This window comes from Etheostoma spectabile, chromosome 4 (assembly GCF_008692095.1).
Source record: "Etheostoma spectabile isolate EspeVRDwgs_2016 chromosome 4, UIUC_Espe_1.0, whole genome shotgun sequence".
Taxonomy (NCBI): Eukaryota; Metazoa; Chordata; class Actinopteri; order Perciformes; family Percidae; genus Etheostoma; species Etheostoma spectabile.
Genome location: NC_045736.1, coordinates 4,163,942 through 4,172,336, shown reverse-complemented (window position 1 = coordinate 4,172,336; position 8,395 = coordinate 4,163,942).

Below are 8,395 nucleotides of genomic sequence, written 5' to 3'. Positions count from 1 at the left end.
GTGTCAGACCAAAGCCCTGCTATAAAGTTATCTTCATATTGGAGGGCTAACACACAATTACTTTTGTTATCAATGAATCTGCCAGTTACAGTCTAGGTTGATTATCGTTATCTATGAAATATTAAAAACAGAGTGAACAAAATGGCACGACAAGGTTATAAATTAGACTGTTTGGCCAATCTAACAGTAAAAAACAGAAGATATTGAATTTACTGCCATACACAGTCTGTCAAAGAAAAAAATGGACTGAAATAATTGATCCATTGTTAAAATAGCAGGCCATTCATTTTCTGTGGATCGACTTCTCTAACTGAAAGAAAGCGACATTCATCACCCTTAATGGGACGTGTTGAGTTACTTTCACATAATCACAGACCACTGTCTTTATGTTTTCCATGTTTGGTGCCGTGTGTGTGAATGGTGAATGGTTCCTGTACTATGTAAAAACAATTTGAGTAGTCGTTAAGTCTAAAAAAGTCTTATGTGTCCTCTATAAATACATTACATTCAGATCAAAAATGCACTTTTTAATGTTAAACGATATAGGACAACAGCGTATTACAATTAGAAGAAATGTATAACTGGGTCATCGGCATGGTGTCAACAATACTGCATACCAACATCATAATACTTCAACAAATATCTGAATTATGTAACAAAACAAAGAGAAACTGTAAGAGAAACTGGTTTCCGAAATAATCTGTTTTCCTTTTCATGCTATTCTATTTAATATTACACTGGTCTGCACTGACAGTTGAAGTTGAAGCTGTGGGAAACTCATCTGGTCACAGAAAGAGGCGTGCACAATCAAGTGTGGTTGCATGGGGGAGGATTAACTCCTAACATCCATCTAATAATAACAGCAGTCCCAGTTTACATGTGATATTGTTGATACCCCATATGGGCTTGTGCGGTATACGGCCATGAAACAGGACAAACAGTCCCGTGTAATATTCCTCCCTGAGGTATAACACAATCTGCCCCGGTGTCTTTGTCCGAACACTGAGTGAGATTGCTTTAAACTGTAAGCTACTCTTTTCATGGAAAAAAGATCTAAAATTAATCAGCGGGCTTGTTGTCCCCTCTTAAAGCCACAATAAGAAGGTTTTGGTGCATGAGGAGGGAAACATAAGAGGCTTTGGGGCCCGCTTTTATTAGAAGGATCTGACATCTACCTGCCCTCTCAAATGGCAGGCGATTTTGACACTTCTGGCACGCAAAGCAGCCGAACCAAAATAACCACGTCTCCTGGGCTGGGGGGGGCACTCTGATTCAATGCTGTTTACCTTAAAGGACACTGCAGAAAAAAACACAGTAAATGAAATGCTGCTTTCTTCACAACAAATCACAGACCAATTTAGTTGGCAGCTTGAATGTCTATGCAAGGGCTGATTTCTCTCTCTTCATCTTTTCATTTTCCTGTTGTCATTTTCCACACGTATCATGTCCGAGACGGCTTGATGGACTCAATGTGTCGGAACGGCTTGTTCTCACATCCGTATCACTGCAGGACTCCCCGCAGTACAGCAGCGGCCTGTCAGCGCCAAGACTCCGGGCCAGATCTCACTGTGATGGTCAGTTGGAGATTCTTTTTTTATTTGGATACAGTTATCGTTTCCCATTTCCCCACTTGATTGGAGCTTAAAAGCCAAAGCAGCTCAGATCGTGCCGACATAAATCTCCGGGCCCATTAATCCGCCCTGGTGTCGTCTCTCGCACAGAACTGCCCAATCATGTCTGGATTATTAAATGAATGATATTCCGAGGCAGACACTGCAGATTTGATGTTGAAATAGGTCGGGGTGCTTTGTGCGCTAGCTGGTTGATTATTCTCATATGTGCAGGATATGAAGGACTTGCCTCAGACAGTCAAGAGCGTGTGAGGTCTCTGTCACATTAACTCAAACGGTCTATTCTATTTATTTTTTTTCTATTCTGCTTCACATCCTCCAACAAGCCTTTATTTCTGATGATGAATGACTGTGGATAGCATGATGTTATTTGATAGTTTAATAGGGCACCAACTAAACAATACCAAAGAAATGTGGAGGAACCAACCCTTGAAATTACATTTTAATTTCAAACATATTTGAATTACCCACAGGACACCATTATTAGAAGGTGAAATCCACATAGGCACGTTGTTACACTCTCCTTGTCAAGCTCCAGTTTGTAATGGCTCGAATATGAATGTCAGATGAAATAAGAAAAAAATGATGTTGGTGTGGCGGGGTTGGCTCAGTGGGTCGAGCAGGTGCCTTGATGCAGAAAGGTCCAGGGTCTCGAGTCCGTCCTGTGACGAGTTCCTGCATGTCTTCACCTTCTCTCTTCCCTTTCACATCAAGCTGTCCTATCAGTTAAAGGGGGAAATGCCTCAAAAAATGCTATTTGTGCAACTACATTCGAACAGTGGCTGAAAAAAAGACGCTAAAGGAGATTTTAGCATCAATAACAAGGACAAATGCAAGCGTCCGTATTTTACGAGATGGGAGTGAGAATGTGTTTATTTGTGTTATAGTGTGGTGTTCCAAGCAATTTGGTATTTTTATGGTAAATATATGCAACATTCACATTTTGTGTGTTGTTACAGTAAAATACCCCCATACTCCAAGGTATCCATTTTTCACTAGATGCATGTACCTGTTGGGTTTGAAAAAAACAATAAAGTCTGTCTTTTAGCAACTCTACATTTTGGGCCAACCATGCCCATACAAGTCTTAGTGAGATCCTTTTCTTTTCCAATAGAAAGCATGACTTGAAGATTTTGGGTAAGTCTCTAAGTTGCGTCTGATGAGAAAATGAACTGTACTCTGTCCAGACTCTATGATAAAACAATGTCTGATACAAATCAGCTGGACTGAGATTAAAGTCATAGCAAACCTAAGGATTGGTAACTGGACTAATCAGGGCATTTTATGATAGATCGTACTGGATACAATGAATCTGATCAAGTCTTCATGTTTCTCTTTTAGAGTCAAGTCATTAAGAACATGTTCTTATTTACGATGGCGGCTTGACAAGTGACGAAGCCCCTTAGGGGAAAGGAAGGAGGGCTAGGAAATGTACTGTGCTGTGATTTGTCAAATTCACCATGGGCAGCATTGGGTAAGCTTTTTACCATGGGGTATGCTACTGAAAAGGCCGTGAGTAGGAGAAATGATGGTAGTGTGAGGGACTGGGAGTGGACGTCTGAAAAAAGATTCACTGAGCAACGACGCTGACAAATCTCTCCTCCTTCTCTCTCCTCCTTCTCTCTCCTTATTCGTAAAGATCAGTGTAGAACACATGAAGGGAGCAGCTGACACGGACATATCAGCTATCATTAATGAACAGTATCTGTGAGTAGCTTGCCGACAGACCAAAAAGAAGTTCTGGTGGAATGGGAAATTGTAGGCCTGCGTTGTCCTGAGCGCTCATGCTTTCCTTGGCCAGGTCACCGTTGCAAATGAGAACCTGTTCTCAGTAGCAATAATAGAAATAAAGATGAAATAAAAATATACATATTTCTAGCACTATCACAGTGTTGGTTTGTCTACTGTTTAACCATACGTTGTATAGGAACTAATTGCACAATAATTCATCATACAAAATACAGAAATCCACATTTTGGACTACCAACTACATCTGAACAAACCTTTAGTTGCATTGAGCGTTAGTATCACCAGGGAGAAAGTCAAATTTCACTAACCTCATTTCCCCCCGCTCTCATCTCAAATCTGTTGTTTCTGTATTCTTCTGAGAAGGATTTGTCCCCCCCCCCCTTTCTATAACATAATTAAAAGATCTTCTGCCTTCTTTTAATTTGGGACTATATTATATCTTCTATTAATCCTCCCGTCTGTAGTCTCAGCTTCCATCTTGGCCTCTTGATTTGATATTTTGGTCCTCGCTGATTTGATCTCGGGCGATTCTTTCAATCTCCTTCTCCACGATAATATCACCTCTTAAAATGACTGATGCTATAATCCCCAGCATTAATCTCAGACTCAGTTTCTTAAGAAAATGTCTCTGTGGGGAAGGGGTGGGGGGGAGGCCCCGGATAAACAAATATGTATTTTTCTTGCAGTCTGCTGACACAACAGCCCTGTAAGGGTCGGGCATCGTTTTGATTTCAACATCTGATTTCAGTTCTGGTTCTTCTTCTTGATTCCGCTTTCATTGATTCTCGATTCAGATTCTCTGAGGGAGAGTTGAAACGGGTCACATGATTCAGCGAGGATATGTGGTTTGATCGTTTAAAAAAAGCCACGCTAGAGTGTAGAGGCACACCGTCTCTGTTTTTTGGTCCTGTCTTGTCTCCTCGTGTTTGTGTCCTGGTTTCCTCCCCGGTCCTGTGTTGTAGTCTCTGTCTCGTGTTCCCTGTTGAGTGTCTGTTTGCTCTGTTTCCTGTTTTATTTTGATAGTCTGGTTTCCTGTGCTGTCTTGTCTGAAGTTTTACTACCTGCCTTGTGTTGCCCCCCTTTGTGATTGCCCCCCCCCGATGTGATTCACCTGGTGTATGATGTGTTGCTCGTTCCCTCCTGTGTTTAACCTCTGTGTTCTCGTTGTCAGAACGTTTTCTTTGTTCCAGTCGGTGTGTTCTGAGTTTGCCTGTGTGTGACGTCTTTCTGTTTTTGGTGTTCTTTTTTCCTTGGACCTTTTGAATTTGTATTGTTAACTTTGTCTTGCATTTTTGGGATCCTTGTTAATAAAACCTCGTTGAAACTCTCTCCTGCCTGCCTGCCTCTGCGTTTTTGTCCTCAGTTCCCTACACCGTCATAGCCAGTACCAATACAAATATTTGGTTATTTAAAAATGCGATATTCCAATATATCGGCCGATCTATATGTTTTAAAAGAAAATCCAGAAACGCCTTAATGGGTAGGCCTGCTGTGGCTGCTGCTGGTAGCTCCCTTTCTCTGCCCCGCCCCCCCCCCCCCCCCCCCCTCCCCTCTGTACGTCCTCAATTGCAGGAGTGAAGTCTGGTGTGAGAGAGTCAGGGTTCCAGCTGCAGCTCCTCACTAATCACCTCTGCTCAAATACCCGGTCAACCTACCGCTCTTCGTCAGAGCATAGTGAAGACGACCATGTTAGTCTCGCTGCTGACGCTACCTGTTGTGTTTAGCGTGTGTGTTCATTCTCTTTCTGCCACAGTTCTGTGAACCTGACTCCTGCTGCCACTTCCCTCCACCACTCCTCTACACTGGATCTCCGGACTATTGGACACGGACCCATGGAAACACGGTACCGGTCTCACTCTGTACCCTGGGTGTCCACTGGGTTTGGACTTTGCTGTTTCCCTGTTGCAGTCCTGAACTTAAACATTTGCAATACACATAATAAATAAATAAAATTATTTTCAGTTTGTGTGTAATTTGGCTTTGCGTTGTTTGCACTTGGGTTCAACTTTAGTTTTTACATATAACAGTAACAAAACATGAACAGTTTTCCCTAACATTAACATTTGTAGTTATTTATAAGTTCTCACTGAAATATTTTTATTGTCAGAACAGAGGATAATCAAAATATATTAAAGTTCTGATAAATAAAATGTATAAAAATACAAACAGGATGTTGTAGAGCGCCCTCTGGTGGACAAACTATGAAAGGCCAACACTCATGACATGGTTGACAGTTTTATTTAAAAAAAATAATTTAGCAGAGTTAATGAATATTTAATCTCTTCAATGAAAATTTATCGGCTATTATAAATGTCTAATATACCATATACCATACCATACCATACATCGGTCGGGTTCTACTAGAGTGCCGCTTACTGTGCTCCATGGCTGCAACACAAGCACCTGGAAGTACGGCAGTCTCTATGGAAACCAAAACTTGCAAATGTTATATTTGGAACCGATGATTGGATTCAAAACCAAAGTTTCCAAATGATTCCAATAAAAAGCGATTCAATTTCAATCATAATTTATTGAAACCATTCCAAGTTGGAACTGGTTCTCGATGCGCAATCTCAATCCTTGTCCTGTCGAAGTGGCTCGCTCTTTGGGCAAAATAGTAACAATAACAGCGTTGAAACTAAATGTATTATAACCTTTCTATAACAAATTCAGTTTTAATGGTAGTGCACCAGACACTGGCTGCATTTACATGCACACCAATATCCCACTATTATTCCGAATGTGATCATATTTTACTATATAATACTATTTATGATTCCATTATTCATCACCCCCCCCCCCCCCCCCCCCCCCCCCCCCCCCCCCCCCCCCCCCCCCCACCGGCCGTCAGACACTTGGTAGGTACCAAGAGCCTGGGTCTGTCCCAGGTTTCTCCCTAAAAGGAAGGTTTTCCTCACCACTGTCGTGTTAAATGCTTGCTCTTGGGGGGAATTACTGGAATTGTTGTGACTTTATAAATCAAAGAAAGTGGTCTACACCTACTCTATCTGTTAAGTGTTGTGAGATAACTCTTATGATTTGATAATAGAAATAGAATTACATTGAAAAATATTCCGAATTTGATACAGGTCATGTAAACTGCATATTCCGGTTGGATATTCCTAATAAGGCCTTTTCCCGATTTACCTGTTAAGAACCACAGCTACTTTTAAATATTAAAGACTTGGATATCAACAGGTTTTTGGATATGAGCAAACATCGCTACGCCGACCTTTTCAAGAAGCTTGTTGAAGGAATGCTGTGTTCCCATGGCTCAACAAGTCCTCCACTGCTGGAAAACTTGAAAAAAAACTATTACATGTAAATGGGAAACAGCTTAGTTGGAATTTTGTCTTTCTCGGAATAAGGGCAAAACGGAATATTATGTGCATGTAAACAAAGTCACATGGACACTTTGGACCTCCAAACTTCAACTTGTACTTGATTTACATAGCTGTATTTTCTTCAACATCCTACTTGTCCTGATTTTTCCTCCAAAGTCTTCGTGTCTTGTGATGACACTGATGATTATGATGGTGTTGCTTCCTTTTCCAGTGTTTTGGTTTCATTTTGCTCCCCTTCTACTTCTTTGTAACTGACTCAATGCCGTTGTAAATGAGGGCTGCCTACCATTGATCTCTCGGGTGTAAATAAAGGTTGGATAAATTAATTCGTTCAGTCAATTGACATCAAAAAGCAGGAACGAGGGGACACGTTCTTTCCATGTTTACCATTCACCTTTATTTCAATGTTCTGGGCCTTGGTGGGCTCTTCTAGAAGACAGAAGCACGATGAACCCGCCGCTAACTTCATACATGGAGCGAAAACCAACTAAGGGAGTGAATACTGGGGACATGCGGTACTTGCACACAGGGCAACACACAGCTTTAGGAATACAGTATAGAAAACAGCTAACAGAGGGAAAGTACAGGCAGACTTCAATTCCCATGATTCCATAATAAAAAAATGTGGATTAGCCCTATCATACATCCTGGAATGAGGAACAGGGTACATACAAGAACACATGGCAAATCAACAACTTTGACTAAAATAGAACATTGGTTTTAACATTTAAACAAGGATAATGTTGAAAGCAGGTCTGTCAGTGTGAGGGAACCAAAACTATGTGTGTATTGCTAACTTGTCTATTAAGCAAAAGAGAGGGACATGTCAGAGGTGTTAGGTTGATGTGGAAATCAAAGTACCACTGAAGTGAGACCACAAGCGGTTAGTGTTTTTACTTCAACAGCAAGACACAGCTTGTGTTGTCACTGATCCATTTATATGCATGCAGTTTGACACCGATTCTTCAATGACTAACACAGTTTCCCTCTGTGTGGACAGGATACATGGCGCTTTCTCACTCTGGAACGGAAGAACTTGGGATATTCACAAAAAGTGGTAGTAGAGTGAAATGTATAGCTGGAGGCCATATGGGATTCTATTGAAGCCATCCATCAGATGGCACTGAGACGGAGTACAGAGAACCGGCCCTATGGAGGTTGGAGTCACAATTGCTAGAAATTTTTTTAACATTTTGCTTGGCATCTTTTCCCAAAATCAGAGCAGAAAGACAGCTGTTTCCAGAGACGTACCCAACTTTGGTTAAAAACATCTGATCACTCGTCATCCCAGACAACACTACTGTCCGGTGTTGCTGTTACTTGCTGGAAAATGGCAACATTTCCAAACAGTTGATTGTAATCACACAGGATTCATTCTGTGTTTTTACAGTTACATAATCGTGCCATTTGAAATAACTTCAAACTCAGGCCTCTTATCTGTCAAACATCTCAACTTCAGTTTGGTTTAAATTACACCGTTCCAGTGATATGAAAAGCGCTGCCGTTAGATTTTCCAAAGCTAACACTTGAACAATTTCAGAAAGCTGTTAAAGGTTTGCTTTTGTCCATGTAAGGTCTTTGTTGACCCATGTAACTCCTGATAGTGTTTGACCTTTCGGAATTTATTCTGTTGATTTGATACTGTGTGGGATGTTAGTTGGGGGGGGGGGG